A 13,883-nucleotide genomic window follows, 5' to 3' on the forward strand; every position below is an offset into this window, starting at 1 on the left:
ATTTACTAAAGGCATTATTGAACAGTCACTATAACAATACAGTTTTTTCTCAAGATTAATTTGGAATGAGCAGAGGTAATAAATTGTTGTTTCACTTCAAAAGGGAAGCATAGTTTCATATTTATTTCTGGTGAATTTTATATTCCATGGACATCAATAAACAGATTTTATTTAGGCTGATTGCACACTTAGATTTAGAATAAATAATGAAATGATTTTAATCAAAGGAAGAATTTGAAGATTCATAAGGTAAAATTTGCAGACAATTTCCTTCCAGACATGCATTTGCAAGTTCGTTCTCATCTCTTATTAGTTTCTCTTTTCCTTAGTTTATTTTTTATTTGTGTTCTGTTTTATTTACAGGTTTTCATTCGTTTTCGAAACATGAAGTAAGCAGCAAACCCATTTCAAATTGCAACAGGTTCAGGGAAATTTTGTTTTTGATTCATTAGAATTTGAACATTCTTTAACTTTGCTTTTATTCACTTAGAAAACACAATTGAAATTTCAAGGAATATCATAAGACCATTCGCATCATAAGATTTCATCGGAAGTAGTTCTTAGCATTTCTTTTGATAATAAATTGTTCATAAAATACCTCCGATGTATTATCTTACTCATATGCCATATCGCATTTCGCATGTCAAGAGCTTTGCAGTCAAAGTATACTTCCATTATTGTGAATCGCCGATCTCCGATAATCGACTTTACCGATATTGCGATAAACACATAATTCCGGACCCGATATGAAATTCAAATCAAATTCATAAAATATCGCGTCCACTTAATCACAATAATGGTAGGAGCATAACTTTAAAAGGGGCCGATGTCTCGGATCCGATATGTTATTAAAATCCCATCATAAAAAATTATCGGGTCCGCTCTTCATCATATATCGGCATCGCAGGAATTATATTGTGTTACAACGGGTACCCAAAGTTTGTCGATTGCCGATTAGCTACGTCATCCATCGCATCGCCGATATTGCAATCGTTTCATCACATTTTTTATGCTCACATCACTTCTCTGAATCTACGATGTGCGTTTTGCGATATGGGAAGCACGATGTAATTAATTCTCCGATCTCCGATATAATATTTCTTTAATGATGTGATCGCTTCATTTCATTGCACATGTTCTTATCGGCAATTTGCCATTGCAATCTCCGATGCGATAGCTTCCAATGCATGCCTTTGAGCCATTAACATTTAATCGATATATGGCATAGCAACAAAAGTGAAGTCTTGCAAATTAAAATTCAAGCATGGTGAAGAGACATGTGATGCGAATCATCCAATACGGCGATGTGTTAAAGCGAGCTTGGGTAACCACTATGGGAAAAAGGCAGTTGATGACAAATTTGCAGGATACAAAAATCATTTCAATTTCTCATACATTTTAGTTTTAAATATATAATTCCATAATTAAAAATGAAATTCAAGATCTTTATCTTCATATTTAAATTTTATTATTTTGGATTTGGTCTTGATTCTGGACAATTTATCAAATCATGGAGTTTATATGAAACTTATAATATTTTGAGGAATAGTCATTACTGCAAATTATCATTCTCATCTCTGATGCATTTCTTTTAATTTCAATTTCCTTGAACACTAATCATTTCATTTTTACATTTTACTGCTTGCTTTAGTTTAAATAAAATAAACAATGATTTTGGGATCTTGGTTAGTTTGACTTCTTTACGTTTTTAATGATAATTAAAATAAAAAGTCAGCTAGTTTGGAGAAACTGATACCTTTCAGGTAAGATCAAAAGCAATTATCCAATGGTAAGATTCATTTACCCACTTTCATTAATTTCCATTTCGGCAATTTACTCTCAGTTTTGTTTTTCTGATATATAAATCTGTTTTGCAGTTCTCCATTTGAAGTTTCCAATCCTCTGCCAGATCATATTTTCGAAGTCCATACTCTTCTCCTGGCTTAATTTCAAGAAGCAGCGATAATCTTCATCGAAATAGCTACACCAGGGAATTTCTGAACCTTTAGTTTGTTTCTTTGAGCATTCCTGTTATTAAAAAAATGATCAAAACGATGCTTTGAAACAAGAAGATTGATATCGGATGGAAAATTTTCATTGTGGCTAAATTTTATCGTCACTGCTATCCAAAAAGCCGAAAACACTTACAACCCTGCAAGGTATGATTTTTCTAAATCTCAACATAAGAAGGAATGATTACATGCTTATTTTCTTTTTCTTCATATTGTTGAAGAAATTGTTATAAACATTCTTGTTTGAGTTTATCTTTTAAACTGGGATTTTCCTTCTTTTTTCAAATTTCTTCATCTTTATTTGTTGATTTCTTTTTCATTTTTAAGAATTCTTTTCCTTTGGTTTTCGGTGTTGATTTTGGTGACTTTGCCATGATTTATATGGAAGGCCTACTTGTTACCTAACAATGGTCAGCATACATAGAGAAGGATAGTTAATAGTCACCTATTAGCTTTTTCTTGAATCTCTTAGTATTGTTTAATTTTCTTATTATAAAAGTAGACATATTTAAGGAAGAGATTATCAATCAAGAGAAGTTGGCAAAGTATTATAGAATCTGGAAATTTCTTTCTCATCAAATTGTAATCATTTTGAGATTTCAAAATTTCATTAGGATCTTTCAAAGTTTTATTATCAGTCAAGAAAAGTTATTTTTAACCAGGTAAAGACACTTTACAGCAAAACACCTTTAACTCTGAAATTGTCATTCTTAACTCTTAAGGCGTCAATGATTCTCCCTGTCCCAAAAAGTCTTATTTTTCTAAAGTATAATCCAGAAATATATTTAAACTTAAAAGATAAGAGGTATCATCGTGAGCTTGCTTACCATGATCATATGGGAAAAATAGGCTGACATTACCAACATTGCTAAACAAACCAGGGTAATGGCTTATGATTGCAAACAATTATAAGACAAGGGGTCTCATCACGAGCCAGCTTGTTCAGTCCGATTATAACCAGTGAATGGCATTGTCAACTATCTGGCCACCAAACCAGGACAATGGCTTTTAAGATTTATTAACAAAAAAAAAAAAAGTAATACATATATAAATGGATTTATCTCTAGATCAATAATTCTTAAACAGATGGGATTCTGAATCATTGATGATTAAAAGGTAACCCTGTCGAAACTATAAATGTTTGCTGGCAGCAGTGGCTCTACCTATGACAAAGGAGTATATTTTAAAAGCTAAGCTGTAAAGTGACCCCTGCTTTATTTCTACAACTAATTAAGGACTGATGAAGAGTTGTGAAATATTTTAATGTATGAGGAATTTTAAGAAAAATTACAATAAGATAATTCTTGCTTTTATTCAAACTAATGAACTTAGTCAAGCATTTCAAGCACAATTTTCTCTTCTTTAATTATTTTTACTTTAATTTTAGGAAAATATTTTCATATTAAACAGAGATAACTGGTTCTTCTCCCGTGTGTCGCCATTGTTGTGGTAAAAACACAACCCCCCCATTTTTGACTTGTTCACTTCAAATAATGGGGACCCTTTCTATAAAAATTTTGGCTAAACACCTTTTTGGGTTTTTATTTAGTTAATTGCCCTACGCTTTTGTTAATTTTACATTTTCTTTGGATTCTTGTTTTGATTGCCTTGTTAGAATCAATTTTTTATAAGCTTCTCATTGACGCTTGTTTCGCCTCATTTGGTCAACTGGTTTGAAAATGGCACTCCTTTGAAGTCTCATCATTTATCTAACCTGGGTTAAAAGTGCATAAAATGTACAATATTGCATTTTGTAAATAAATTAGTTCAATAAGGCATTCATTTTAAATACTAACCCGTAGCGAGTTTTTACTAACATTTTTCATTTTTAGTTATGCGGCCAAATCATTAAGTATCGAGATTTAAGAAATTTACTCCAATTTTTAAATCAATTATTAATCTCGAAAATCCAAAATTTTCGAAGTGGCTGTAGTTTATTTTTATTTTTACTTTTATTAAGAGTGGTTGTAGTTTATAAAATAACCCTCATAAAATAAAATCAAAATCAAAACTGATTTTTAATATTAAATCTCAGATTAATTAAATTAATTATTATTTAAAATATAATTAATTTAATTAAACTAAAATTTAATATATATAAAAAAAATATATCGGATCGGAAGTTTTATGGAACATATTCTAAAAACCCTGATACACATTACCTCTGATCCCCGATCGCCGAAAAGCTTGAGACAAAAGGGAATGAGAATTTATTTGAATATCGCATCGGGAGTTTCATAGGTGGCAAGTTTAAAAACCCCCGATACATACCATGCCCCGATGCGATATCGGATCGGGGAATTTAACTTGACACATTTTAAAAACCCTGTTAGCCATCCCCCGATGCGATTTGCGGATGAGCGTAAGGTGGAATGGGGCATTAACTTATATGGTAAGGTTTGTAAGTTATTTGTTTTTCTTAACTTCCACTCATACGTATCAGTAAGGAAGTAAAAGTCAAGTGGAGTAGTTATGAAGTGGTAGGTTGTTATATTAGTTTAGTTTAAAATATTTAATATTTAATTAATAAATTTTGAATTAATCAGATTAATTAATATATAATATTTAATTAATTTGATTAAATTAAAATTTAAATATCATTTAGATTAATATTAATTAGTTTTTAATTAGATTAAATTAGTTTGTAATTAGTTAATTATAATAGTTAGTTAGATATTAATTAATAATTAGTTTATTAATAATTAGTTTAGAATTAATTAGAGACTAATTTAGGATTAGTTTTTAATTATAATATTTTTAGCCCAGCAACAGAATTTCCAGATTCATGCCACATTTGACCCATCAACTTTGGAGGCTCATAAATTAAGTTATACATGGCCAAATGAGGCCCAGGACGACTCATTGGAAAGAGAAAATCAAGGAGAACATTGTTGAGGAGGTTACACTAACAGATTTAATCATTTATTGGGTCAAAAATCAGGCAGAAGATCAAGCTTCGAATTTTGAAAACGACATCAATTTTCTGAGTTATTTTCTTCATTTTCATTTATCCAAAGCCTCTTCTAATGGCAGATCCATTGGTTAATAATATCTTTGGCCAATTAAACCACGCCAAACATCAATAGAAAGATTATATTTTATGTTTAATTAGTTATTTAAATAGAATTGGATTGGATTTGATTTAATTGCCAGAAATGATATTTTAATTGCATCTTAATTTATTTCGATTTCTTTTTGCAGGAAAACAGTGGAAGAAATATGGAGAAAATGATCTCAATCAATGAGAATGCTCCAACAATTGAAGATCAGGATTTTTGAGCAAATAAAATTGGATTTGGCAGATTTCTTTTCACCAAACTTTCCTCTCAAGAATTCCTTCACAAATAGTATAAGTAATAGATTGCAGAATGGAATAGGGGCTGCTCTCCTCTGAAATGCTAGACTTCTAAAAAAGCACTACTGTAATAGGAATTTAGAGTTGTAGGAGAGAGGAGAGAAAATCTCAGATCTGGGGATTATTGAGGTTTTTTTTCTTTGTATCTTGAATTATGTATGGGGGGCAGAGTTTTCACTATTGTGGCTTTAGCTTTGAAGGCAGAAGTTCAAGCAATGTAAAGGACTGTTCGAGACCAAGATCAGAGAAATGGATGCAATAAATTTGTATTTTTAATACTACTGTTTCAAATATCAGTTTCATTTATATGGTAACAAGAATGTCTCATTTTATTCATGTTTGTGCACTATTGTCAATATGGGTAATTTGTCTCAATCTTGTTATTAGGTATCTCTGTTCTTATGAATTAAAATCTGATTTCTGAGTAACTATTTACTCAGAAATCTGCCTTATAAAACTGATTTATTAAATGGTAATGTGTTGTGAACTATTTCCACATATCATTATTCAATTATTGGATTTACTGATTTGATAATTAATATCATTTTTATGAACTACTTCTTGAATGTTGTTGGTTTATTATTTCAGTTAAGAGGTCTCAATGGGATGTGTTTTGGTAACTATAATATCAGTTAATTGAACTACTTCATTAACTTGATATTCATTATAAACAAGACATATTTAAATCTCAATACTTTAATTATCTTGCTCTTAGTTGGGTTAGATCTATATCTGCCTAATTAAGATAGGATTTAGATTAGTTTCTTTTGCTTGCATCATAGAATAAGCTTGCATTTAGAGTAAATTCTACATTCTTTTAAGTCCTCTCCTCAAAGAGGCAAAACTTTAGTTGTGGCTTGGCTGAACCCAAATCAGCTTAAGGGTCATTCTTTTGCCTGATCAGCAAGAAGAAGTGATCTGATATCCCTGTCTATTGGTAGTTAAGATACATCATAAACCAATAGCGATAGGGAGAAGGTAACTGGACCTAGTTAAACCAGTCGGAGCCACCACACCAAATGGAAAAGGAGCTGCTTTAAGGTCCGGACCGGGTGGTTATCCCCCAATGTTGTTGCAGTGATTTTCGAGGCATCAACACCTTGCTAAGTAACCTTTACTGTGTTCCTTTTTACCTTTATTATGCATTTTAGGTTTTTTAATGTGTTTTTCAATAGTAAATCCTTTTAGATTTGTCTTCAAACTGTTTACAGGCTTTTTTCTTTGTAAGCCTGGAACAGAAGCTTTTACCTGCAAAACACAAAAATTGTTAAGAAAACATAGGTGACAAAGGAGGACATCAATGACTTTATTGAGAGGATATTGGAAGGAGTCCAGAGCGTATCGGAAGGTAAAACAATGGCTTTTTGGTCGCAGAGGCTTATGGAGGGTTTACTATGAAAACAGGCGAAACAAAGGAAAAATGGTGATTTTGTGTTTAAACGGAAAAATAGTTTCCTTTTTGAAATATGGTGCAAAGTGAACAGTGTTCATTTTGTCATTATGCAGGAGGCAATTTTGGTTTTCTTCGCACCGCTTTATGAGGCACGAGCGGTTTTGGGAGGGTTCACCCGAAATAACCTGAGCCTGACATGTAGCAAGGGAGGTCAGTGGAATACCGCTTTTCGGGCGGGTAATGCTCGTACAGAGAGCCAACCCGAAATCAATGAGGGTCGTGGATTTGAATGTATTGGATCGGACGGTGGTGGAGTAAAAGAGTAGTCCGGAGGGTCCCAATGATTAATTATGGCAGAAGATGGCTTTATTATGGGTTAAAACTAGGATTAGCGGGGTTTTATGTTTAAACCATAAAAACATTTTAACAAAGAAATCCTTCGCAAAACAGATATAGCGGACTTGAAATAATATGAATGCAGGCGGATAAATGACATCGGGTCCGGGTTCCCATCGCGTATTGGAGATCACAATGGCGGAGGGTAATACTTTAACCAAGACTTGTGATGGAGGCAGATGTGAAATGGCATTGAGATATGATATATATTGTGTTGGGTCTATCGCGCATCGCAATCGCAGATCGTAATGGCGGATGGTTATTGCCTCAGTTGGTACTTGCGATGAGGGGCGGATGAGATATGGAAATGGATTATGATATATATTGCGTTGGGTTCGGGCCCATCGCAATCTCATATCGCAATGCGGGGAGAGTGTATGCACGTTAAAAAGCTTGTGATCCGCCGATGCGATGTTTTATTAAATATATAGTTTTATTATAAAACTAAATGTTTTGGGATATTTAAATAAAAGGAGTTAATATATACGGGAAAGGGGAACTTTTAGGGGTTTAATACATTAAGTTAGTGTTAATATGAAATATGAGCGGAAAGGGAAAATTGACTAAGTATTATGCTTTTTATGAGTTATTTGCCTTTCACATATATACATTAATACTTATGCTAAACAACTTTTTGTGGGTGTTCAGGTAAAAGGGGTTTTAGCATGGGTTTTTTACTTTTCCTAGGCAAAAAGGATTTTAACCTTAGGAAAAGGGGTTTTTATGGAAAATGAGTGAATATGAACTGTATGAAGGTCGAAAGGGGAAAATTAGTAAATATAGGGATGAATGGAGATGAGGGATGAGGGAAGTTAATTAATTGATCTTGTAGACCTTCATTTGATTTGTGTAATTGCATCATGGACACAGAAACATATGGTAAAACATGATAACTATACATTTTGTCCAATGAATTATCAAATTTCTACAACCTTTGTCTACTTACCCTTTGCTTATCCTATCATTTTTTCTTCACTTAATGGGTGCGTTTAAGCTAGAAAACCCTTTTCCTTTCTTCTTATTTTTACAAAAGCAAACTATCTAATTCTAACCTTATAACCTCCAAGGACTCAGATTAAACTGATGAGCACCTTATTATCCTCTACCTAACTACTGATCTGCCAAGATTAAACAGTTTGTCCAGATCTTTATTCTCTAATTATAACATCAAATTTAAAGCATGAAGCAGTCAAGATTAAACTATTTGATTGTCATGGGTTGTGGAATTTATGACAAGCTGCACACAATCATTATTTTGGAGAAAAAATAGTAGTGGCATTTAGACTTGCTCACTTTCAGAGTTTATTTGTTTTCTTTTCTTTCTAACCTAACATTTTCTTTGATATGGACATCATCATCAAGATTTTTTTTTTAGTAACATTTTATCAATATTGTTATGTCCATATCCTAACTTAACATTTTTTAAAATATTCTATATCTTTTGACTATTTTATTCTACCTTATCAAAACTAAAAAATGCTACAACATTGGCTCCATTTGGGGACTGCTTTCTCTTGTAGAATGCAAAGAACCTGCAGATCCATGTGCCTTTTCCTTGGGCTATGGAGTCCTTGCTGTAAAGAAAATCACACTGACATCTTGAAAAGTAAAAGAAAACTATTTCAACTTCTTAGTACTGAATGTAATGTTTAAGAAACCTTCCATTTACAAGATAAGTGGAATATAGCTCCTCAAGATTCTGCAGCACAAAAGTGTTGTTACCCTTCACTTCAGCAATTGCTAAAGGCCCAAACCATAGATTGTCAAATTTTCCATGCTTCCCTTTCTCTTCTCTCTTGGCATCCCATCTTAGAACTAGATCACCTTCCTTAAAGTCCCTTTCCCTGGCTCTTCTATCAAACAGGGTCTTCATCTTATTCTGATATTTCATCAATTTGTATTGAACTTCATCTCTGTTTTCATTAAGTTCAATAATCTAATTTATTCTTCTTGAAAAATCATCAGGTTCATCTGTTGAATCTTGTAGGAATTTTAAAATAGGGAAGGCCAAATTGGTAGGGAAAATTGCATCTTTCCCATAGACTAATTGAAATGGAGATTTGTGAGTTGATCTCTTTGGAGTAATTCTGTTTGCCCATACTGCATAAATCAAATTCGAATCCTAGCTCTTCTTATGATAAGCTAGAGTCTTTTTTATTACCTTTACCAAGCTTTTGTTGGATGACTTTGCAAGGCCATTACCTTGAGGGTAGTATGGAGTTGAATGATGTAACAGAATCTGATATTTCTGGAAAAATTCAATCACTTTAACACTAGAAAAAGCTGCTGCATTATTAGTGACAATTTGAGTTGGGCAACCAAATATAGATATGATATTTTCCTCAATAAACTTAATTACAACTGAATCAGTAGCATTTATGATGGGAATTGCTTCCACCCATTTACTAGAGTAGTCTGTTACAGTGAGGATCCATCTATGTTGATTACTTGAAGTGGGGTGAATCTCTCCAACAAAATCTAATCCCCATTGAGAAAAAGGTGCTAAAACTATTGATGGAGCGAGTGGAAGAGCTGCTAATTTTTGTTTACCAGCAAACATTTGACAAGGAACACAACCTCTGACCTTTGCCCCTACTTGTAAGAACAATGTGTGCCAATAAAATCCTCCCCTCAAAATCTTGTATGTAGTTGCTCTCGAAGCATAATGTCCCCCAAAAAATCCTGTATGAAACTAATCAATGATTCCTTCAGTTTCTGATTCTGTTAAACATAATAAAAAAATATTCAGTGGATTTTTCCAGTATAAATTTGCATTTATAATGCAGTACTTGAATGATTTTAACTTAAGTGTTTTACACTGGGTTTTGGAGAATGATGCTAGACACTCAAAATGGATCAAGAAATTTACAATATCATGATACCAGTTTGACAACAAGAATTTTTCATCAATGTGTATAGGATTGTTCTGCTCTGAAGGTAGAGGTTCTTGTGGATTCTCCCCTTTAGGATGAAGGGAAGGTTCTTGTGGATTCTCCCCTTATACAAGGAGAGAAGGTTCTTGTGAATTCTTCCCTTGTATTTCTAAAACAGAATTGATTCTAAGTACTTTGTAGTTGGATTCAGCTAGAAGCTTGGCTAATCCTTGACCTTTTACTAGCTTGGTAGTCTTGATAGTTAGATCAAACTGCAGAATTTGAGTGATCCATCTACCTCTTTTCCCATTAGTGTCTGGTTGGGTTAGGACAATTCTCACAACACTATTAGGGACATAAGTAGTAATAGGTGAATGTAAGACATACATTCTGAATGAATTCAGGGCTTGAATGAGGGCATAGGCTTGCTTCTCAATGATGTCATACTTAAGCTCAACATCTCTCATAACCTTGCTGAAAAGGGCTATGGTTTGGTCATGGGAATATTCATTTTTCTGTAATAGAATGACAGCAAGAGTTGTTTCAGAGGCAAAAGAGAAAATACTGAATGGCTTAGTATAATCAAGGCTGGCTAAGGTGGGAGCTTCAGAGATAGCCTTTTTTATTTGTTCAAATGCATGCCTAGAAGAGGGAGTCCATTTGACTTCATGGTCTTTTCGGAGCATGTCAGTTATGTCTTTTACAATCTCTACATAATTTGGAATAAACCTCCTTAGAAAGTTAATCTTGCCTAGAAAATCTTGAATCTCCTTCTTGTTTCTAGGTGAGGTCATTATTTCAATGGCAAATACTTGTTTGGGGTCAATTACTACTCCCTCCTTTGAAATTATATGGCCCAACAGTTTTCCTTCTTTGACAACAAACAAGGACTTCTTAGGGTTCAATGATATTCCAAATTTTCTACACTTGTCAAAAACCTTCATCAAGTGCTTTAGATGTTTCCGATCAGATTTAGAAAAAACAATTATGTCATCAAGATAAATAACCACAAATTTGTTTACCTGACCCATAAAACCTATGTCCATAGCTCTCTGAAATGTTTCTCCAACATTGGTTAAGCCAAATGGCATCCTAACGTACATGAATGTACCCCAGGGTGTAGTAAAGGTTGTCTTCTCTCTGTCTGTTGTATCAACATTCACCTGATTGTAACCTGAAAAACCATTAAGCATAGAAAGTCTTTGTGCTTCTGAAACCATTTGAAGTAACTGATCCATTTTGGGCAAAGGATAATTAACTTTTAATGATTCTGTTAGTGTCGGTCTTGAGCCCTCCATCAGTGATCAATAACTCTTTGCATATGCATTTATAGGTGTCTCATCAGTGTCAGTTTTGCATCCCGCTAGGCATGCCATAACACTGAATGGAGGAGCTGGTCTTTGTTCCCTTCTTGGCTTTGCTGGATCAGGTCATACAACAATGTAATTGAGTCAGGCTTGTTCTTGTTTTTGTCTTGAGGTCCCATGGTCTTAGGTCTAGGGTTTTGAGTCAAATCATTTCAAGGTCATGAGTCATGGTCAGTAGGTGCCCAGCAAGCCGGAAGGAGTCTTGTACATACATTTCATTATCATTTTCTTCAGCTATAGCTCATTTTATGCCTTGGGTTTAAAAACCCTGTTTTTAAGTCCAAGGCCATGTGGAAATTTGAAAAAATAAAGAAATTCTCAAAAATTTGTAAAAGTGCTGGAAATAACCCTGGTTCCTTCACTACAGTCCCTCAGGCGGTCAACCTGCAAAAAGAAAGGAGTCAAACGCATCAAAAGGCTCATTTCAGGACAAAATGACTCCAAAACAGTGTTAAAAAAGAATGTCCAAGTGGAAACATTATAAAGTGGGTTTTTGAGTTAAATGTTTTCAAATGTAAGCATATAAAGGTAAATTCCCTCTTTGAAGACCCTCATTGTGCATTTGAAGGCAAGAAAACGCAAGAGAAAGAGGTGAGAAGGCAAATTGGCAATTTGCAGCAAATTCTGGGCTTTCTGAGGGTGCACGACCAAACCATAGGTGCGCGCGACCACCTGGGTGGGCGCGACCACCTGGGTGGGCGCGACCAAACGGAGGCCAACGCACAGTGTTAAATAACACGGGCGCGACCAAACGGAGGAGCGCGACCATTCTCTGAGCGTGCGCGACCAAAAACTCTGTCTGCCGTAAAACTCACCCAAACTTCAATTTTCTTTCAAATTTGCTCGGATTTCTTCAAGGTATGCTTCCCTTATGATGTTTATAATCATGCCATGGATGAATAAGGAGGGTTATGGTAATTTTATCATGCAAGAAATTAATGAAAAATAGGTTAAGTGACTTGATGTCTTTGCAAGCTTATGTTAGGTTGTATTGTTTGTTTTTCAAGGTAATTTTTCCTTTATTCCCTTCCATTAGTTTCCCATTATAAATTCACATGTGTTAGAGTGTCATTTTCATTGATCTCATTTGCAAATTAATGCTAGACCCCATCCCAATTTCCTAAAAACCCTAACCCCTCCTAAACCCTATTTCAAATCCTAATTTCTCCCATGCATCCTACTCAAACCCTAACACTTTGTCACACAGCAAAATGAAAAAGAAACATTGTGAAAAGAAAAAGGAATATGATGGCAAATGCATGCATATGAATATCACAAAAAACAAAGTAATATCACTATGCATAGCCTAGACAAGACAAGAGCAAAAGAGACATATTGCTGTGTAAAAATCAGAGGCAAGGTAACTAGGTGGCTGTCATGACAAAGTTAACAATATACAGCTGTACATGTTGTCAAAATGAACATTTTGCTGTGGTAAGGTTTGCATAAGAACATGGTATATTTCCCTAACCTCAAACTCTGTTTTCCTACCCTTCCCTTCATTAAAACCCTAATTCAATTGCTTATCCTTTCCCTAAAAATCCCAGTGCAATTGAAATCCCTCTTCCCTTTTGTCAACATGTAAATGAAGCTTTATTTCCCCTATGACAAAAAGCATTCATGAAGCTACAAGTATTGTTTAAAGACCTGCTGTTATAGAGTATGGTTGGCAAAGGATTGTTAATGTATTTCCTAGTCCCAAAATCTAATTTCCTTTCTCCATCTATCTCCCTAAATCCCTTTCATGCCATTCATCTCTTTTCCCTTTCAAATTAAACCATACAAACCCTACCCCTAAATCCTATCAAACCCTAGTCCCTTCTAACCATACAAACCCTACCTTTTCCCCATGTTATATGATTAAAACCCTACCCTCTCTACACAGCAAATTTGCATACGTTAATACACAGCAAAGTAAAAAAGAAAACATTGTGAAAAACAAAAAGAAAAGTGATGACAAGGCATGCACACAAGAAATTGTAAAAACAGTGAAAATGCCATTTGCATAGCCTTATTAAAAAATAAAGAAAAGTGTCATCTTGCTGTGTATATGTCAAAGATTCAAAGCTGTGTTAAAGTCATCACAAAATTCATCAAAAATACAGCTGCATAATTGTCAAAGGAAACAGTTTTGCTGTGTTAGGGTTTCTCATTAGCATGGTATCATCTCTCTATCCATAAAACTCTGTTTTTCCCTATCTATTCCCCATATGAAAACCTAATTCAAATTGCATTTCCCTTCATGAAAAACTCCCTATGCAATTGAATTTCCATCCCCAATGTCAAAACATACAGTGAAATCTTAATTCCCAATGACAAATGCAAAAATGGAACTGCCAGCACCATGGAAAGACTGCTGTTATGAAAATTGTTTGGCAGATTTTGGTGATGGGTTTTATTGTCTCCTTAAACCTATTTCTCTATATCCCCTCATCTCCCTAACTCACAAGACATCATACTCTATTTCCTTTGCAAACCTATCACAGT

Source organism: Pinus tabuliformis, chromosome 6 (assembly GCF_031772625.1).
Source record: "Pinus tabuliformis cultivar Carrire ecotype Pingquan chromosome 6, CPIR1, whole genome shotgun sequence".
Lineage (NCBI taxonomy): Eukaryota > Viridiplantae > Streptophyta > Pinopsida > Pinales > Pinaceae > Pinus > Pinus tabuliformis.